Source organism: Chelmon rostratus, chromosome 13 (genome assembly GCF_017976325.1).
Source record: "Chelmon rostratus isolate fCheRos1 chromosome 13, fCheRos1.pri, whole genome shotgun sequence".
NCBI lineage: Eukaryota > Metazoa > Chordata > Actinopteri > Chaetodontiformes > Chaetodontidae > Chelmon > Chelmon rostratus.
Genome location: NC_055670.1, coordinates 3,977,028 through 3,999,936, shown reverse-complemented (window position 1 = coordinate 3,999,936; position 22,909 = coordinate 3,977,028). Strand labels below are relative to the sequence as shown.

The following is a 22,909-nucleotide window of genomic DNA, read 5'->3' as shown; positions in this document are numbered from 1 at the left end:
CATTATGGACCAGCAAACAAAACAATGAGCTCCAAATGTCCTAAAGATGCAAAAGATGCACAGTTGGTGTAATAATCTTAGTGGGATTAGCAGTACTAGCAAACCTTACAGGGAGTGTTTATGTGACAACACGGACCGCTTAATGAAGAAGGTCTCCATCCAGAAAACACCCTTTGTCTGCTCTGACAAAGATATTTCCCTACATGTCAAAAGCCAAGCGTGTGTGAGTGAAATAGAAAAACTATACTCTGCCGAGTGGTTTTTGATGTGTGCAGAGACACAACTTGAGATAGACATCCTGTCAAGACAGACAAAGATGAACAGACAGCAAAAGAGAAAGAGACAACGCCAGAGAGCCAAGCTGCAGATAAGAGCAAAGAAATCTAGCGAACAATAAATGACACCACATAAGACAGAAAGGTGAGTGAAATAAGACTTGTATATTTGAACGTTAGCTCAGCCTCATCCCCCTGACTGAAGCCTCTTCTGTCAAGCTTTCCGTTCTTGAATGCCACATGCTCTTTCCAAAGAGTCAGATTTACCACTCAGTCATTCTTTTAAACAACAGGTCCTTGACTTCAGGAGCAGGTAGACAAAAGAGGGCCTCTCATTTCACTTGACTGTTACAGGCACATTGTATCAGCTGGAGCCAGCTAATTACACTAACATTAGCTCCATGTAACACTCTCCCACCTGACTTTTTAAGATCCAACTGAAAATTTGTGTATACTACACAATTAATTTTCAATACATCCTTCTTTTATAATTCCACGCTCAACAACATCATGTTAGGGGATGTGTTGTGGATGTGGATGTTAATGCAAATGTAAGCCACCATTCAGTGGTATCGCGAACATTAGGCCTCAAAAAGCTTTTAAAAAAAACGTAACAGTTCATGTTAATGTTTCATGAAATGTGTGCAAAAGATGTGCTGTTGGAGTTTGTGGCTCAGTCACGACTGTTTCCCTGCAGAGGGACTTGGGCTGCCTTTGTTTTTCCTGTGTGACAAGTTTTTATGAGGCAGTGAAAGTGGAGGCAAACGAGTCAGTCGGTCGCTGCAGTCGAAGTGTGAGAATAAACGAGTGTTTCATTTCAGGGGACAGAAAGGGAGAGCAGCAGTTCAAATTATGCAACGTTTATACAATGATAACATTTGATTTTTTGTTAATAGATATGTGAAGAATTGCCTGCTTTGATGGTTGCATTAATACTTGGATGGGCTGTCTCTCTCAAGCTTCAAGAAGTTTTACCTTGTTACTGTATAGATAAGATAACAAGATGAAGTTAAATAGATATGAGTTAAAATGGGATGTTGCAGCAGCAAAACAAATAATTCAGATTGGATAATGAGATCTAAAACAAGCACAATCTTAACATAAATTAGTGTAAGAAAATAAAATATTCAAGTAATAAAAGCAAAACACAGTCACATGAGAAATTATTCAGCAGCTGTACCAATCATTAAGGGCTGGGTGATATGGCAAAAAATAAATAAATAAATCACAATAATTTTGCAGTATTGATCAACACTGATATTCATCACAATATATAATTTGATAATGCTGCCAGTTTGAAGTATAAAGACATGATGCAAAGCTTCTTACAACGTCAGCATATCAGCAGTTTTCATGTTGATTGACTTTGAACAGGAAAAATGTTGAGTTGGGTCTCGATGACTGGTGTTTTTCGATGTGATCAGCCTACTGAGGGAGGTGGCGTTTCCATCTTTGTGAAAAATTGGTTTATCTCACTCTGCTGTAACTTCTGTGTCAGGCCGGGACTCAGATCAGGACTCAGACGCAGAGTTCAGTCCACACAGTTCTTTATTGAAAACTCTCAAGTACCAATTCGATGAGTGTTAAACAAACTGGCTATGAAAATTATTCTAGGCAAAAGACTATATTAATAATTATATGTATAATAAGAAAACAACAAAGAAACAAAACATCGCTCACAAGGAGGAAAAACACTAGATCTTTACAACTACGAAAACTAAGAAACAAAAGACGCTCCCGAAGGAGGAAAACACAAAAGGCTAGGAAATGGATTAGCGAAACTAGATAAGAAATACTACAAACTCAAGATGCACTCCGAACTAAATGGCGGAACTAGACTCAAGGAAACAAAATAAATACAACAGAAATACTCTATATACTGAGGAAAACAAATCGGCTAGGAAATATTCTAGGAAAACAAATCAGACAAGTCACAAATCAAAACACTCACGAAGAGGAAACAAGGGCTTACGGACAAAACTGTGGCTGTGGCAAGGACAAACGAGGAAGACAGGCTCGGGTGAATCGCCGACGGACAAAGACACACTGGCACAAGACAAGGGAGACGCAGACTATTTAACACATGGAGGGTAATCAGGAACAGGTGGAGACAATAGGTAATCAGGGCGGACACACGGGACACATGAGGAAGGGCAAGTGCTCTGAAACGAGAGGAGAGTTAGGCCTTCAAAATAAAACAGGAAATGACAAGACAAAAAACCCCATGACAAGACAGACCTCACTGCGGTGTGACATTCTGTATGTACGCTGAAATGTTCTTGGCTGTTATCACATAATTATACTTCATCCATACCAGTAAAATTGTTCACTGTTCAACCTCAACTGCCAAGAGCATATATGAAGCATTCAATGCACACTTTACTTTCATGTATGTTAAATTGCTGGATTTTTCCCCTCTGGCTCTGATCATAGTGCACCTGACCAGGCAAATGAACTTGGCCCTCTGATCTTTTCACTGAAGCATTTTTAAAATCTTGAAGTGTTTAATGCTCTTAGCTCTATTGATTCAAAAAGTCCACAGGGGCTGGTCTGTTAGAGCCAAGGCTCTCACCATTAGCGGCTCCACTTTGAGATGAATGCTCATTTTATATGATTTAATCTGACTGTGGTAACAGAAATCATCCCTGTCTTGTGGAAGGAAGCCTACATCCTATCTTTGCATAAAGGGCATCAGTCAAATTAGTGAATAATTTTCGACCATTTTCCACTTCCAACTCTCATGTCTTGCTTAAGTGTTATTATTGTTATGTCAGCACTCCATTTTAAAATGTTATCAGTTAGGTTTTACAGACTGAGTCATACTGTGACAGCATTGAATGTCTTGAATGACATTGCCAGTGCGTTAGATAATAAGCATTGTGTCGCCCTTTTTATCAACTTTCCTAAGGCTTTTGATACTGTTAATCATCAAATTAGTTGAAACATATGAACTCTGTTGGATTTGATGGAAAATTTCTGCACTGCACAGACGGTATAAACCTTGATTAATCTTAAATCACTGTTAAACCCAGATAAAACAGAATGCATGCTGAATGTTATTATTCTTAATGGGACTCCAATTGAAAGAGTACCTTGGTTGATAAGTTGTACTTCTATTAACGAACTGACTATGTCCCTAACAGGAAAGCTGGCGACATAATTTATATGCACTATTCTGCTTCCAGGCTCCAACCTCGAGATGCAAGCTACGATTCTGCACTTATGCTCATGACTGGGGGTGTAGAAGGCACTGATGCTCACTCAAATTGCTGGGTGGCAGTCGTCAGCAGTCAGAACAGAACGACACTGCATTCTGTTCATCTATAAAGCACTTCCTGGACAGAACTGAACAAAACTACATAAGTATCTCTCACGTCTTCTTAATTATAAATCAAATCTGCACTGCACTATGTCCCAAAACTATTTGGTCCTCCAGGATCACCATGTCAGTGCTGAGATTAGAGAAACTGGCTCTAAGATACTATGCACCACACAAGTCCAGAAACTCTGTACACTGGACAAGCTGATCCCTTCTAATCAACTTGAATACCCTTTTTTAAATAAATGTTAAATAAAAGTATCAATGACACAGAAAAACAGAACTATTTACATTTTTATCAAAACTGTCATATATACATTGTTTCTTGGTTTGTTTTTGCTTGTGCCACACTGCAGTAGGAAGTACCACTAGAAGCAGGAACACATCTTCACGTGTCTCAATACATGTCACATAACTATCTTGACTCAAGATTATCACTGTTATTGACAGAAATTTGATCATGATGGTTTCATCACCGGGCCCTACGATCAATGACTTCAGCTCACCAACTGTCATAGTAGCTTAATTGGTGATTTTTGCACGTACATGCTTTATTAAAAGGCTTCTGTATGTTATTCTTATGTCTGTTATTATTCTTGTTTTCATATAAATATAGAACCTGTGTATTACCACCATCCCCTGCAGTCCAGGGGCCTCATTTTCAAAACTGTGCTCTGGATTCACCTCAAAAGGTTTGCACACACACAAACTCTGCTTATACACATCATGATCTGTGCATATGTTTGGTGCATGTCAGCGGGCTTCTTGTCCCTTATAAAGCACATAGTTGCTATAAATAGTCAATGAAACTGTGAAACTATCACCTATTTCCAATGAATCTGTTTACCTGAATGATCCAAACAGGTGCTTTTGGAGCATCCCACAACTTTCCCAGTCTTTTACTTGCCCTGTCAAAACTTGTTTGAAACGTGTTGCTGCACCAAATAATAATCAGATATTTACAAATCTATTATAGCTGCGGTGCAGCAGTGAAGTGGAGTCCAATATTTTGTTGAGGAAGAAGAGGAAGAATATGAAAAAAGGAAGAAGAGGAAGACTGCTGACAAATGCAGGGGATTCCATCAGCAGAGCTGCTTGGACTGGAATAATCATTGAACCTTGAAGTAATGTGTCTCTAATTCACACAGGACAACGTCTCATCTAATAAAGCTGGACTTAATGTTGGAGAAACCAGGGCAGGACTGTGCTCGCTCTACCAGGTGAGCTACCAACATTTCTATATTTAATGTCTCATTTAGTTTGTGATTTATTTAATTATGGTGACAAGCATTATATAATCATTTATTTATTCATTTACTTAAGCAATTTGTTCTGAAATTAAATATCTATTCATTTATTTAAGCATTTAATTATTTCAGCATTTATATATTTATTTTCCTTCATAAAGAGGGCATGTCTCTTTGGAAATCAATAATGTATCACATACTACAATTAGGACATTGTGTTCTGCACATGACTCGGGAAGAGGCAGGCCGGCTGCTGACCTAAGTTCAGTTTAAATGGACTTGTACCGGGCAAAGTGACTGCCTTTGCACGTTAAACAGGTCGTCTGACCAGCAGCAGTGGCAAGCCTGTACTCTCATACTAGCTATGCAACACTAACACAATGCAGGTTCATCCTGCTCTCTTTTTGCTCAATAAGTACTTTCCCTGTCTTGTTTTCATCATCCATCTTCTGCTCTCTCTCTGCTCATCTTTCTTGACATTCCTCTCTACTTCTACTCTCTCTCCCTATGGAGCGAGCTACAGTAGAACTGTCTCATTTGGCTTCATCAGGATTGGTGCATGATTGAACCATGATAAGAAGGTGTCAGAGGCTCTGTCCGAAAATTGTCCCAATACAGATTCTGCTTGTGTCACTACAGTATTCAGCAAGTGCTTATGTTCTACAGTCATGCATTAAAATGCCCCCTCACATGGACTTGACATGTGAGATACAAGAATCTGTATGCTGAAACAGATTTACACCCAGACTCTGACAGAAAAACATGGTTTTTGATTTCATATAAGTCTATGGTGAGTTTTCTTTGCCATGCCTATTGGGGACCTGTCACTGGATGCTAGCTGTAGGTTGTCTGGTAATCAGGGACCCTTCAAAGAGCCTTTGAAGGGACTCTGGGCAGCTGCTTTGAAAGGTGGAAATGGTGGGGGTTGTTTGTGCATGTGTACTTTTGTGGCTGCCCTTTTGGGAGAGGAGCATTGTATAACTCCGGGCAACTTTGGATCGCTGCTGCAGCAGAATGAGAAGAGGTAATGATGAGCACGTTCACTGTAAATAGTCTGTAGTATTCACATATTAAACAGAGGGGGGACTAATGGCAGGGTGCTGGCACTTTAGGCAGCAAACATCCAGCTGTGATCGAGTTGGATGTGATTTGACAGACATGAGGAGCATCAGAGAAAGAGAGAATCAGACTTTTTGTGAAATTGATGTAAGATTAAAAGCAAATGGGTCCTGATTTTGTGTTGGAGAATAGAGAGAGTGTATTCTAGGACGAATATGAGAGAGGTAGCAGTCTATACAGCACCTGTGTAAAAAAAAATATGGAGTATGGAAACACTCACAAATGTATAGATGATGGCAGAGGAGCTAAAAAAACAAGAGAGAAGGAAGAGAGAAGCAGTGTAGAAAAAGAACTGAAAAACAAAGACAAACTCTCGTCCAGAGACACAGGCTGGACCTCACTGAGTGTTTTTTTTCCTTCAAGTTTTTATTTTGCTTCACCAACTCCTGCCTGCAGTGCCACAGCAAGCCTCCATCCCCTCTATCAAGTTCCCAGAAAAAAGGGAGCAGAGGCTCGGGACAGAACAACCTGGCTGTGGCGCTGAGAGTGCTTGAGGTTTCTGAGGCAATGTGACACACTTGTTGTTGCTGTCACCTCACTTCTTGTCTTCAAGTCTTCAACTTGTAAAAGAACAAAAGAGAATCTGGTTTATCTTGAAAGGAATTCTTGTCGGAAAGAGTTCAAACCAGTGTGAGAATTGCTCTGTTTCAGTTCAGTTCAGTGGAGAGATCATTGTGGTTCTCAGCAACCTGGACTAAAAGAGAAGTTAACAATGGGTTTGTTGGGGATGATTTTCTCAGTGGATTAAAACACAGATGGCGTACTAGAGAACATTGAAGGCACCAGGATGTGTCGGTAAGACCGGCCCAAAACAAACTACAGTGGCAATGTTCATGGTAATGGACAAACAGGTTACCCATGCAACCCTGTGGCTCATTTATATTTTTATATTAATGTTATGGTTTTGGGAGTTTAGTTATTTCCTGTTTTAGCTTCAGTGTCAACTGTCCTTCATTAGTCTCCCCTCTCATGTATTCATGTGTTTTCCCTCTTTCAGTTGTCAGGTTGTCTGGATTTGTTCCCTTGTCCTGCGTTTGTTGTTAGTGTCCCTCATCTGTATTCCTGCCTGCGTTCTTCATGCCATACCAGTTTGTTATTAGTTTAATTATTTGGATTTCTCCTCCCCTGCCTGCTCCCTCAGGTTTTGTCACTTGCCTGGAATCAGCTTTTCCCATTAAAGTTTGTTTTTTGCTCCACAACCTGCCTGCCTGAGCGTCCTGCATTTGGGGCTTTTTGAGCAGTATGATAAGACCAGAAGTAGATCCAGTGGCCCTCAGCTTTTCACTAGAGAATGTGGAGGAGGTGAGATGTTCCTTGGATACATTTTTCATCTGTATTAATAGTACTGTGGACATTAATGATATGCTGAGGACCAAAACCTTTATGGAAAGAACTAGGCCTGGTTTTTGGGAGTTCCAGGCATGGCAGAACTGTTAAATGGGACTGATAATCTTAAGAAGACCATGTTGGCTATTCTGGATTCTTCCAGTGGCTCCCATAGTGTGGAGCCTATTAGCCTGTCAGCTCCAGCTCCTGAGTCGACCTCTCACAATTCCCAGAGTCTCTTTACTGAGGCACCCGGCTCGTTTTCAAGATGGCCCCCGCAAGGCTACCGAAGAAGTTGAAGGTCGCTATCATCCCTGCTCGACAACCACTGCATCGCCTGGAAACGTAGCGCTGCGAGTTTGTGGCTGCAGCTGCTGCAGAGCTGATATTGTTTATACATCTGTGTGTTGTCTGCTTTGGTGATATACTGAAGTTAAGTTTCATTTCTGTGGCCTAATATTGCCAGTTGCATCCACTGCAATGTCTATAGCTCTTTTTATTTAGAGTTGGTCATTTCTGCTTAATTGTCTGACTTTTGTCCTCTTTTCTGGTTAATTCTAGTGGTGAGGGTCATTGTATGTTTAGAATTGATGATCAGTGGTATCCACTGGCTGCTGGACAAATGAAATGTATTGTAGATTTGGACGTCAGTGTTCAGAGGTGTGATGTGCTGCTGTTGTTGTTGTTCCACTAGTGTTGTTGGATTGACATTGAATGGAACTGTACCCTAATGGTGTTCTTTAATCTAACAGTGGCATCGTATACCACCAGATGAAAATCCACATCGGTGTCACCATCCAATGGGGACAAGCCGAAGAATCTTATATGGTTCTGGTTAGCACCTTTTCGACATATCAACCCTTTGTATCTGTTGGTGTGTGAGTGTAAATGGGAGCATTTGTGGGTGATGGTGTTGTGTCTCCAGGGACAGACACAGTGGTTGACACGCACTCTTTGACCGCGATCTGAACCCTTCCTAGGGCTCATAGTTCACTACTCCGGTTGATACCAACTGCCAGTGTGAATGCGTGTGTGTGTGTGTGTCGATAGATCGTGTGTGCCCACGTGATCATGATAATGATCTGAGGACTGATTCTGCTCCCAAGAGTCCCAAGAACCTTGAAACTGCCACTGAATAAAAAATGTATTAATTAAAAAGTATCATGTGATTAGCATACTAATTAATCAAAAAGATTCACATTTGCAAATGTCAGTATGTGTGTGAAATCATACCAAACACCAGCTAAAACCGTTCTTCGTCTGGCTTGTGTTAGGCCTGTTTTCTGTTGTAAACATCACTCATTTCACTTCAGAGTCACGCGGAGCATCAGTGGTTGTGATGAAAGTGTAAACATGCTACTAAGACGAATTGAACAATGAAAACTTCAAATGAAACATGAAGTATTTTGCTGCTCCTCTGGCAGGTGCTCCTTCTTAAGAAGCTCTTAGCCTCCTACAAGTGAGTAGGAGGTACTTATTCATCTCTAAACATTTCTGAGAGCATCTTAAGTTACAATGCTTTAATAAAGCCTCTTCAGCTCGAGAGGGTAATAAAATGGATTTGATCGTGTCAGCAGGTAACAGGCACTGTTTAGATTTCCACTTTGAGAATTCATTATGTGTACAGCTGCACTCCTCCTCTTGGATACAGACCCACATATACAAACTGTCCATACATGCAGACAAGCACCCACACGAGGACAACACTTTGTCTAATCGGCCTCCAAAGGAAAATCACCCAGCTCCTCCAGTGAGAGTGTGACAGGCGGAAATAGAAAAATAAATATGTCACCTTCATGGCTGTCTCCTCCTAGCAGTGTGTGAATGTGTGAAAGGTTCCTTGTAGAGACACAGTCCGGCTCCACAGACCAGCTCTGCCTAGAAATCAGTAAACTAAACCAGTATTGGTTTGTTCAGTTTCCCAACTGATGTAAAATGTAAGTAATTGAACTGAATATGACATGAACTCAAGAACTTAACTGTTCAGTCATTGACACGACTTCCTGAGCAGGGGCATTTGCTCTTTCTGCAACACTAAGTCTTTCCAGAATAATTGTCCACTAACCAAACAACCTAACCTTTAGGGCAGGGGTCCTCAACCACATTTGTCAAAGGGCCAGAACTTTTCTAAGAAGACACTTTCAAATCCATCCATTATCTATACACCGCTGAATCCTTTGCAGGGTCACGGGGGGGCTGGAGCCTATCCCAGCCGTCTCTCGGGCGAAGGCAGGGGACACCCTGGGCAGGTCGCCAGCCTACCACAGGGCTACATATACAGACAAACAAGCACACGCTCATTCACACCTACGGACAATTTAGAGTTATCAATTAACCTCAGCATGTTTTTGGACTGTGGGAGGAAGCCGGAGAACCCGGTGAAAACCCACGCTGCACAGGGAGAACATGCAAACTCCACACAGAAAGATCCCAGGCGGGATCGAACTGGTTATTTCTATTAGACTATTTCAGTGTGGGGCTGCACGGTGGCTCGGTGGTTAGCAGCGTCGCCTCACAGCTAGAAGATCCCCAGTTGATCCCCCCGTGACCCTGCAAAGGATTCAGCGGTGTATAGATAATGGATGGATGGATATTTCAGTGTGAACAGCCTCCTGAAAACAAGTCAAACATGAGTCCTTATCTCAACAAAAAACTTCTCCTCAGGAACAACAACAATGTCCAATACAACAGTTGGCCAGCAAAAATAAACCCAAGTGACGCCTTTTGTGTCTAACAGAGGCTCCAGGGAGCTGCGTGGTTTGATGGTGGCTCCATGGACTAGCGAGGACGGAGGTGGAGAGTAATCTGATTCTGTAGAAGGTGAACTATGAGTAAAGGACTTCTTAGCTTGTTGGCAGGGGTTGGCGAGCTGATCAGTGATCGCTCTTGGGATGGACTGGACCTCTTCCACTGGTGAGTGGATTTCAGTGAATTCAGTGATTTTCTGAATTCATTAATATTCTGCAGGCCTGATGGGAAGCTTTGGTGGGCCAGATGTGACCCGCAGGCCACCAGTTGACCATCACTGCTTTAGGGCTTAATTGCTGCAGCATTAGCTTTCTGCTCAATGATGACATTAAAACTTAAAGTTATGATCTGCGGCTGATGTGCCTTACAGTGACAGCCTGAGGATAGGGATTGAAGTCCCTATTATGGTTTACAGGTTTTCATTTTTCATAATCCAAATACAGTGGATGGACATTCATTCAGCACATCATTTCTGTCCCGAGACTTAAACCTTAGTCCCATCTGAACGGCTCCACTGGACCAGTTAGGTATCTCAAGGGTCCCTCAGCCATGTTAATGGGGAACGGTGAAGTGCTGCTATTTTAAAATCCAACCGGCAACTTTCCAGAACAACCAAACACAAAGTGAACACAGGTAACATTTCTGCTTTTAGCAGATGTCAAACCCTGCTTACACATCCCTCCACACAATGAAGCTTTAACATTCAACTGGAGGAACGAGAAGAGAAACAGATCTTTGAGTGGAGGGGGACTAACAATAACACAGGCTTGGCAACATTTTCAGGTAATGGATCTATGACAGTACAGAGTGTTTATCCTTGACATTTATTTGCACCTTTCTGGCATTTTTATGCAGACAAACATTTGTTCCTTTTGGGAGTTATACCAAGTCAGATTTAGTTTTCTTATGAGTCATTTTCAAGCTCCACAAAACATACTGTCACATTTTTGTGGTTTGATATATTGTGTCATGATATAGTTTTACACTACTAACGGAGAGTGAGAGAAGCTTCATGGAGATTTCACAGCGCTGTACTATAAACTAACCATATAGCAAAGTGCGTGCTTGATATCACTGATCAGGAATGTATCAGCCTCACCACAGTCCGCTAAACACACATTCAAACTTGGTGCATGTGTGTTCTCTTCAGTAGTAGTGAGTATTGGAGGGTTCTGCAGTTGAAAAGGCTGGGCAAAGAAATGTGAAATGAACCACCTCTGTGACAGCTGACAAGCTGTGTGTGTGTGTGTGTGTGTGTGTTCTGCCAGCAGCTCTGTGTCCCAAAGATACCCAGCAATGTTGCCAAGCGACAGGTACCAATTGTGTTGCGTTTCCGTGGAGACAGTCGGGAGGGTGGGGCTTTGATGAGAAGAACACAGTGTTTCTGACTCCCTCACATGTTCTCTCTCTCTCTCTCTGTCACACACACACACACACACACTGCGTTCGTTAAACAGTGAACTACATTAGAGGGTTTGCAGCAGTAGACCTGAATAGAACGCAATATCCTCATTGTTATGCCTGCTCACATCACTGATAACAGCTGAAATGTAAGATAGGGAGGCACAAAGACCCGCACGCACACACACACAAGCTGGTTGCACCAGTAGAAGAGTAAGTCATTCAGATCTGACATTATAAATCCCGTGGGTTCATGATCTTTTGATATGGAAAAAACTCTTAAAAGTCTTAAACCAAAAAGATTGGCTGAAATAATTGGTCTTACTCCGTCGACCAGACAACACAGAGAGAGTATTAGTACAGCCTGGCAGTGCATCGATGGAGGACTTCTCCTTTTAAGGGGTAAATGTGAACAGGATGGGTATTCAGACAAAAAAGAGTCCTGTTCACTATAACAGAGATGGACAATTCATGATCAACTCTGTCCAGAAAGTCAAAGGGGCTTGTCTACTGACTGCCTCACATTCCTGTAAACATGCAAGGGAGTTTAAAATTCAGACCTTTAATCTTGTTACTGTAGAATGACACGTTAAAGTCATAATCCTTAAGATTTTCATGAAATCACGCCCTTTTTTTTGATACTTTATATACCTTTTCAATGTATTTACATTCAGTAATTAGATCTCTGTGAGGTACTTTTCATTTTTCATCATCTTCAACTCAAACATCCTTGACACACAGGGGATTCACAGGGAACTGTCAATCCAGCGTTATCGATTGCAGTTTATGTAATTGTTGCCTCACCATTCACTTACCTACAGCCACACCAGATGTATTTCTGCAGCTGCAAACCGACCATTTCCTACTGCGGGTAGTTCACAGTTTGCATTCAACTGGCATAAAATGGGTGGCTCTTATTGTGAAGCAGGAACAGAAAATGCAATGCACTTGTCTCCAAAGCTGACAGTGATGGTTATTTAGGTCATTTTATGTTAGTGGATCATTTTTAATATTGCTGTAATGCGACGGGAAGGAGCCGACGCAGCTGTCAGACTGCAGAGCTAACAGCTCACACCTTCAACAACAACAGGCTCACACCTTCAACTACCCAGCAAGCTACCCAACTATCTTTGTAAAAACTCTGTGACTGTTGTTCTACCATCTAATCTAAAACTATTTTATTGGTGAGTCATATTTCAATGAATTGTTTGACTAATTGATTAAATTGTTTCATTGATAAAATAGCAGAAAATATTGAGAAACGCTGTGTAACGCTTCCAAGAGCCCAAAGAGACGCCTTCAAATTGCTTGCTTTGTTCAACAAACAGTTGAAAACCCAATTTAAAATGCTATAAAGCAGAGAAAGCTGCAAATCCACACATTTGAGACACTTTTCAATGATTATGACTGGAGAGATTCAAATATGTCAGACATCAACAGATTTACCAGGTTAAAAAAATGGTAAATACAACAGATTCTCTGGTTTTGTGATTCCTGTCCATCATGCAGTGCTTTCAGTGCAGCCACCGCGTTTATTTTTCCACAATCAAATATTAACTTTTACAATTGAATGTCTGGATTATTTTTACAATTTGATTATAATATTCGATTGGCAATATTCGTTGGCAGCCCTAGTTTGGTTGCAGTGTGAAGGGGTGCTCTGGTTGCTCTTCAGTTACATTTCAGACAAAGTAGCTGCTTAATGAGCGTTTGCTGTTCTGTTAAAAGCATTTGCTGTTGCCATGGTGTCATCAACTCGACAGGACTAAAATCTTAAGGATTAAAACTACAAAGAGGTCAAAATTCATGTTCACTCATTCATTCATTCATTTAATTTCCTTTTCATCTTAAATAGTAATTAACATACAACCCCAATTCCAAAAAGCTGCGATGCTGTATAATACCTAAAGAAAACAGAATGGGATATTTGCTACTGCTTTTTGACATATACTCAGTTAAAACAGTACAAAGACAACACATTCATGTTTGACCTCATCAGCTTCATCGGTTTTTGTAAATATCTGCTTTGAATTTGATGCAGCAACATGTTTCACACAGGTTGGGACAGGAGCAATAGAAGATTGGGTTCCTTTGTATTGAACACAACATCCCAACCAGTTTGGAATCAGGATTATAGAGAACAGACTATACTGATGATGTGCACCTTTAAGTTAGTATATGAAGCTCTATTTATTGAGTGGACATAGCAGAGCCACACACTCATTGACAGTAGAGGAGTCGTCTAATGAGAATGCTTTAAATGCACTGACTGTGACAGTTAATTGTTATTTTGTGACTTTCTCTGTGAGTTCATTTCAGCAAGAAGTTGTCTTGGCCATTTAAAAGACAAGGCAGGACAATGACTGGACCATGACAATAATCTTCTTTACTGAGGACAACAGGCTATGCAATAGATCAGAGTGACACAGCCGCCCCCTGCTGGAGTACAAGGCATGGCCCCTTAATTTCAAATGGTGTTTCATTTAAAATTCAGAAAGAACGTTATAGATTGAATATTTCATTTTTCCAGTATTTGTATGCAATGCTGAGGAAACGGTGACAGCCTTAGTTGGTCATTTTTAATCTTTCCTGAAAGGACAGCTGCAACCACTGGAAATGTACACCTAGGTCAGCCAGCTCTCCACGTTTATCTGTTTCCATCTAAACTGAACTGAAATATTGTAGTTAATAGAGACTCCACAAATCCAGCTACACACATCCTCACATTCAGACACACAAACACACGCACAAAGATACTCTGATCGGTTTTAGGGCAATTACATAGAGACTTATCTCACCCTTACCTCAACCACCGACTTAAAAATCTGTTGTTTTCCAACTGGGAACACTGCTTTTGTCCCCAATTCCACCAGCTGTCACCAAATTAACTGGTCTTGATCCTGAAATGTGTCCCCAAAAGTAGCCAAAGACACACACACACACACACACACACACACACACACACACATACACACACACACACACACACACACATACACTAATCAGCTAAGGGTCTTGCCAGACTTCTTCATGAATCTTGGAATAGAACTAATAATCAAGATGTCTTCCCTTACAGTTCTGAGACGCTGACCATTAGTGACTGTGTGTTTCCTGTGTATATATGCGTGTGCACTGTATCTGTGAGTGCATGGGTCAGCGTGTGCATGAGCCCATGCAAGTGCATGCTAGCTGAAACACATGGCAATATGAGTATGAGAAAAAAAAAGACTGAGTCAGTGGCACGGCAAACATCTCTCTTTCCACATCCAGTATCGCTTTTGCATGCCTTGGCCCTGACCCAATCACGCCGTTAATGGCTCATTAGGAAGTAGTCAAGCTGTAAAAGGAAGTTGATCATTAACAACCCTGCTCCAACTGCTGCATTCTGCCATAGTAACCTGGCTACAGAGGCTGGATGCTGGTGACCGTCAAGCTGACTGAAGCACTGGAGATGATATCACCGCTGCGCCCTGAACTGCCTTGAATGAAATGGGTTTCGAGCTAAATGTTACCTGAGAGGCTCTTTGGACCTTAAATCAAACTTTCTTTCACAGACTGCAGTCTCACACCAAACACACACACACACACATACACACTCTCCCACACACAATTATCACCCTTATTATGCACAATCATAATCTTACACACACATTATCATCTGGGCCATAAATCCTATTGACTTCACACACACCACTGTACTCTCTTAGAAACACCATCATCTTCACTCACACACACCATTGTACTTTATATTCTACTTTACTATTTGAGATGGGTTTTAGACAACAGAGTGAGTACAAATCCATGCAGATTTACTCTCGACAGCATGAACGAAAAGTATTCTTATCCCAAAGCTCAAAAATGTAAACAACTACGATTTTTTTTTACAAGAAACTCAGCCTTTTATATTGATCAGCTGCATTTTTCGCTCACATCACCAGTCCTGAGTAAATAATATATGACATGCATCAAAGTTTTTTCTTAGCTTGGTTGCTGCTCTTGTTGTGTCTGGATAGGATGTTGTTGTTTGTTTTCTCTCTTAAAAGTAGAGAGTTTTATCCGCCCGATTTTGCTGACTTGCTCAGATTTTCTTGATTTGGTCATTTTTCCTTGATGTTTGTGCTTCTGTCATGGGTAAGCAGGCTAGTTCAATGTTTCTTAAATCCTGTTTATTTTTGATGCACAATCAGGAATCTGCACAGGGCGTTTTGTAAAAAAAGCTGTTCCTGTGTCTGACTTCCTGGACAGCTCGATCTGCTCTGCGCACCTCGACGCAGCTTCCGTCAAAAATAGACTGAGCGTGTGTTCTCCACAGAGCAGAGATCAGCTCCTGCGGCCTCGACGCAGCCGTGTCCGGTGGAACTCGCAGGTTAGAAACAATATGTGGTGTGATAGTCTGTACTGGTAATTCATGATCTCAATGGACCGCCCACCCTTCGCCTCCTTAAAGAAAAGCCTGAAAAGCCTGGAAGCAGAGAAACAAAGCCACAGAGTTTGTCTGAGATCGACAAAAATGAAAAGTACCACGAAAGGGAACAGAAAGAAAAAGGCAGAGACAGAGAGACACCTAACAACTTTTTTGGTATACACCTTAAAAAGCAGGGGAAGCATTTCAGAATAAAACAAACAGACATCAAAGTGATTGTGCCAGCTCTTTCTGGGTTCATCACTACTAAAATATTGATGGTGTTCACTGCTTCTGAATCGAGCAGCGCTTACTGATAGGCTTCATATAATGCTGCATGCCTCAACTTTATCAGCCTGTTCACTCACTCAGATACAGCAGCCGAAGCAGTGAGTGCTGTGGGCTAGTTTGGGGACATTCAGCTGTGACAGATTCATTGAGCATGGCAGGGTGTTTTCCTGCTGCAATTCTCTGATGAAAAACACAATTAGGGAAAACGCTTGTGGGGCACCACAGAGAGGAATTCAGAGGAGGCAATAAAGCGAGGGAAGGAATAAAAAAGACAGAGTTTTTCTGTACGGAGCCCCAAAGTGTCCTTAGAGAGAGAAAAAACAATATACATCAAGGCCACATTTTACTATACTGAGCACTCAGAATGCTATTGAGTGTGCATGATACAGTACTATTCCTTCCCACGTTTTATGAGTGTTTTTCTCATCTCTCATACTGCGTAACGTCTTTGTCATTAAACTGCTAACATCCCTTAACAACCGAGCAATGAAAGAAACCACTAAGATTCATCTTTGCAATATTCTAGAGAAACAATCTTCTCAGTTTTGTCAATTTCATTAATTACTCCAACCTCACACTTGCATGTTAATGTCTCCACCATCCAGCCCCACCCATTTGAAACACTGTCAGAAGTAGTCATCACTGTACTGCCACTAACGCCCAAAGTACATCAAAAGGACATTGTGGGACTGGAAACTATAAGACAGCAAGTCATTATCTGTGTACTGGAGCTCACGTTATAAATGTTTTGTGTCTGATTTTGAGATTTTAATTGATCAAACTATCGAGGAGAGGAGCGTCCACCGCTGCCAAGGGGTTCTTATCTTATGCAGGACCAGTGGGGGCACAGTGGCCTGTTTGTGTTACTGTCCTCCACCCCCTTTGTATGCCTCAGAACAGGGTCCCCGCCACTCTGAGTCAATTTGGCTGCGGTTAGTTTTAAAAGCTCGCCTGTCTGCTGTTTCTGTTTCTGTTGCTCTTTTTATCGTAACAATAAATGTGTAAGCAGAGGAAAAATGCTGTGACATCGTGTTCACTTCACAAACTTGTTCTCATATTGAATATTACATAGTGTACATTTTGGACATTGGAGATTTCACGTAGGCTTTAATGGATTGTCGGTCATGTTTGCTGCATTGCATTTTTGTTAAGGTTAATTGTTTCAGATTCATTATTTGTGATGAAATAGGCTTGTCATAGACGCGGCCTATCTGGCCTTTTCAAAAATAGCGTTGCTTTGTAGACTCTCATATCTGCTTGGTTACTGTAGTAACAGCAGGCCATGTATACGCAGAATGCTTAAACACTTGTAGTTTGCTGTCATGTGTGGATTAATTATGTGGCTTCATTGTGTAGACTATATGGCCGTATGGCCATCCAACACCACTGAGTGTCAAACTGTGTATCTATTTTCCTTCTAGTCTGCCTTACTTTTTTATCCTTTATCTGACTGAGGTTTGAGCTAATTATTGTAAGGATCTATGGCACCATGGTTATGAAACAGCCTATCAGTAGTTGTGCAGCTTGAATATCAGCAGGTCTGTTTAATGGTAACTCCATGGTATTGTCAATGGTGCTGAAATAGCACACCTTACTGTAATCTGCATGTCTCTCAGCTCCATCTCTGTCTCCGTCCCCTTGGAAAACTGTTGCATCTCCATGCAGTATATTGGCTGTATAAGAGCTCACTACAGGTCCTCGTCTCCTCTGCAGTGAGCTTGTGTGTTAAGTTTGTGTGTGTACGTGTGTTTCTGGAAGGGATGCCCATATATGGCACGGCAGTGATCAGACCTAATTAGCAATTAAAATCCCCAGATCATACACATTTAAGTGCTTTGCATCACCTGTAAGTCCAATACTGACAAAATTCATTTTTTGACATTTCTATGACACCAGTGACATAAAACAGCAAAACATTAGGGATGGTACCAATGACCAGTCATGGTTGGAACCATAACTTCGCTCCTACAGAGGCCGAGCTGCTCTCAGGACTTCATCAGTCCGCATCGGTCATCATATAATGTTCAGCATTTTCAGTTTGCCTGTTGATAAATTAATCCTCCATGTAGCTGTAGCAGCACTAATACTGTTGTGTTCCATAGCTTTGTGTTGACATTCTGCAGACTGTGTAATGGACAGGCTTAAACACACAAGTGATAGAGTGAAAAAAAAAAGAGCGAGAGATAGAGGTCAGCCGAGAGACGCAGAAAAAGAGTTTTAAGAATTTCTCATTGGCACCTGCCCAAGGATCTGACTGCGAGAGGAGATATGAGGAATGTGTTAAATACACCCACTGTTATCTTTTTTTTTCTGGTGTTAGGAACACACACGCACACACACATACACATGCGCACGCACACACATGCACACACACACCTCGAAGCAATCAGACTGTCTGCCTTGAGCACGTCTAGCCTTGTTTTGGCAGCAGAGACGGGGCTTTTTATAAATCGCCAGGACCCTCTTTGAGCGTTAAAAGGATGTGCGCTCTCGGCTCTTCTCTATCGTTTATTGGGTGCAAACAGGGCTTAGCTTGCTCGGAGCGGTAGCAGCACAGAAAGTGGATGGCAATGTCACAGTATCAGAAACGTGCTTTGAAATCACCAGTGCCATAAGTACTATTAATTACTTATTAATTAAGGATAAATACATATAAACTGCACGGAAGGTTGGCTTTTACACTTTCTAAAATCCTAATGGTCTACTGAGCCACTCTCTGAGGACTCGAGCGTGTAAGAAAAACAGTTTAACACTGTTACAATTGACACAACACTGACTGCAGAGGGAGAGTAAGACATAGCATTGACAAAATTTAACCTCTGGATACTGAATCAGGCTATTTTTGTTTATTTTCTGCTCCTCTTATTTCAGGTTTCTGGCATGTCACCGCATGTCTCAGTCTGGTATGTCATATATTGTACTGCTCAGGAGAAAGATGTGCTATTCCAACATGCCTGTGGGTGGTACTTTATGAAACCATTTATAAAAATGGTGGTTTGACAGAGCCATTGTCCAGAGTCTTGAAGGGGATGACTGACCAATTAAGAGTTGGGGTTTTGATTGTATTTAATAAGAGTATGTCAGCTTTCTTTTTAAGGTTTATCCTCCCACACTACAGCATGACACCATCGTTTACCATGTGTCCCCTTTGGACAATGTCTTCCAAAAACTCAGTTCCCAGTTGTATGTATGGAAACACGTATTGAAAGAAACCTTTGTCCACTGCACTTGTACTAGATCCATGAGCAGATTACAACATCATCAGCTCTCTTGGTGTGTCTTCATTCCATTTAAGTTTAAGTCATAAGGTGAAGTACAGATCCAGGATTCCCTCCTTGACCATTTCATTTTTCTGAAAACTTGAGGTGGATCTGTGCAGGCGTACACCTCTCAGATGGCTTGTGCTAACCATGAACTGTTTTTGTGGTCCGCTGGCTGAGCGAGGTGTGTTAAGATGAAGAAGCGTAAAGCTTTTAGCTGCGTTGGCGGACGTTCAAAGAAAGGTCACACTATGGCAGAGGAAAAAAAAAACCTTTGACCTTTGCATCAATGTCTGTGGATGATTGTAGCGCACTGAGAGAAGGATAAAATAACAGCCTAGTCTGACAGACACACTGTTATAGAGTGCACACTGTATGTACAATAAGAACTACATATATTAGCATTGTTCTGCAAGCTTTTACATATTTGTCTTGATTACTGCGAATCTGCCAACCTAAAAGAGTGCAAACCATATCTGTAATAATAGATAAACAGGGACAGTGTGGATTGACTTGAGCTCTATGATAAAAGTGCAGTCCAGCAGTGAGCGATGAGTTTCAGAGCTCGTAGCTACTAGAGGGAAAGAAGAAGAGAGTTCCTGTGGTGTTCAGGGGTGCACTTCTGTGGTATTACTATTGCTGAAGGTGCTCCAGCGTTCTCCACCCATTTATCATTGCATTCTGATACTACTGTCAGATTCACGATGGGCACTTAAAAAAAGAAGGATCAAAATCGATGCAGAAGAACCAGAGATTTTGATTCTTCATTCTTCTTCCTTGTGAAAATCTGGTTTCTACATTACCCACAATGCATCTTGAACACTGACAGTTTGGTTGGAGATTCAGGTGTGTTATGCCAGTAGTGGCTAACGTAGCCTTGAGTAGCTAGTCCCTAGCTGCACGCTAGTGGAAGGTATCCAAAGACAATATAACCCACAAAGGGATTTTCATTTTGCTGTACCCAACACTACTGCTCACTTGAAAATAGAAGTCTTCCTATGGTCCACGTCCTCTTTTAGGACTTTCAGAGTTTGCTTTCTTCACTGCTCTCTCCATTTTGTGTTTCTGTGCCATGGCTACCCCTGATGACTCTAAACTGCCGTCACTGACCCCAGAGAATAACCTCTGCTCTCCTAAAAGGATGAGGAAGCCTCCGATGGCAACAAGTTAAAAAACATGATGTTTAAAGCCACAGAAAAAATGTTTTTGAGCATCTCTATCCCTACTCTGCACCAACATGAGGCACCAAAATGTTCTATATAAACATTTTTATTCAAACATGTCTATAATTATCTGATGTGCTGCCAAGTCAGACAGATCTTCAAGATGAACACTTTGAGCTTTTTAAGCTAATTATCCAGATTGAAGAGGTCTTCTGAACCAGACCCTGTCTGGTTTTGTTCAACTTAAGTCCCAGTCAGATGGGACTGACATTTCAGGGGGAGATGGGGAATGACACATTCACTGTGTTCCCTGATAACTAACTTAAATTCTGGATGGCAGTCGACCCATTGAGAAGTTACAGGATATAGTGGAGAACAGACATGGACACAACTACAACCACAAGAGGAAGCCAAAAGGGTGGAAAGGGAGGCACGAAGGGAGAGATGTGAGGCAACGATACCGTCTGAGGTGAACCAGGGTCACAAATTGTACTCGTTCCTCGAGTCATAGCTCAGTTCAGTGACATACGCTCAAGATTGATAAATAAAAGCTGAAGGACAAGCAGTCCTTTTCCTGCCGAAAAAAACTCAGAGATCAACTTTAAAATACGAGGCTGTCGCTCCAGATGAGATTTGAATTACCACTAGGACCAGCCACTTCACAGAAATACAGAAGGCGATGGTGGGTGTAATTATTACTGGGGTGGGGGTGAACAATTTTCCACGTACATACATTTAAATCACAGACCGGCACAGGTGATCTTCACACCTCCCACAGAGAGATAAACCCAGTCCAAATGGGGTTTTTGATTACTACACCTCTCAAGTGTGTACAATTTTAATTAAACCTTAGAGCTCAATTTACAGGTCTAACCAATGTTTTATGTTTATAATGATGTTTTCAGTGATGTTTATGTAAGATGGTTATGTTCAAGCTCATCTCAGTTTAGGTACATTTCTTCGACCCTTAGGGACCCTTAAGCTTCCGTCATAAAAAAATGAAAGTACACTCATGCACTAATAGATTGGCAAGACAGGACAACCTGTCAGAGGAAGAATATTGCTAGAAGCACCTTTTGTTACCTGAAGCTGGCATTCCTCACCATGTGAGAGGCCTCCAAACACTAAATGGTAAAAAGACCATATATAGCACTTTATATATGGTCCATTTTCCTCCCATACTCCCACACACACTCTCACAGAGCTTCCATGCAAGGCATCAGCCTGCTCATTAGGGACAATCTAAGGTCTCAGTCACAGTGACGAGAACACACAGTTAGTCCGGTCAAGAAAAACTTCAGTGCAATTGCCTTTTTTAGCTTGGAGACAGCAGCGTACCCTGCGTTGCCTATTTACAGGTTGGACAACCAGTTTTATTAGACACAGCACAGCAGGAGAGAATGAGAGACTGAATAGGAAGGAGTCACTGGAGAGGGACAAGTCCACAGCATTCCCTACAAATGAAAATCAGACTCAGGTTCAGACTGTAATATCACACAAATGAAACTGATTTTCTGTTTATGCTTTGTATGTTTTCTGATGTGCAAGCATTCCATAACCTTGAGTGGCCCATTGTGACGGAGGGTGCAGTCTCTTGGACACCATTGGACTCAATAATCAAGAACCTGGGCTTGGCTTTGATGACTAATTTAGAACAGCCTTTAAGTAAAAAATGTTTGAGTGATTATTATGGCACATGTTAAAATGTTTAATACTTTAAAGTGACTCAAATTTAGGGATTCACATTTAAGGTCTGCTATAGTTTAGTCATTATTTTGTAATTATCATTTCAAAGGGATCATTTATTGTGCATGATTACAAAGTCAGATTTGACAAAAATGATCTGTTATTTGAATCAGGCATCAACAAGGACTCTGTTGGGAGAACTGATCTCCCAGCATAAAGTTTAGCAAACAAGTCACAGATAGCTGAACATTAGATCACCTATGAGAACGCTACATCCTGACAAAGTCAACAACATTAAGAGCAGGTAAGGAGCCAGCAGGGGTGGTGGACGGAGCAAACAGCCCGGGTATGAGTGTCTGAGCAGTGCGACAATGAGAGCTGCCAGGTTATATGATGGGCTGGGACTTGTCAGCTGGAATCAGCTTGTGTATCAATGGACACTGATGGTGAAGCATGAATGAAATGATAAAATCTGCTGATGCAAGCACGTCTTCAATGTTGTCATTGGACTAATCCTCCATTAACTGCATTTCAAAATAATGCAGACGCTGGAATAAAACTCAGTCTGTCAGGCCGGGACTCAGATGCAGAGATTTCAACACACAGATCTTTATTGAACTCAACTCAAGATCCACCTCGAGTGTCAAACAAATAGGCTATAGAATTATACTA

At 41.4% G+C, this 22,909-nt stretch overlaps 1 protein-coding gene across 1 annotated transcript in view; it reads right to left on the bottom strand.

Moving 5' to 3' along the window:
• The window catches only part of kcnh3 (potassium voltage-gated channel, subfamily H (eag-related), member 3), a 129,545-nt gene that overhangs the window by 57,022 nt on the left and 49,614 nt on the right, over positions 1-22,909 (bottom strand). The window lies entirely within an intron of this gene.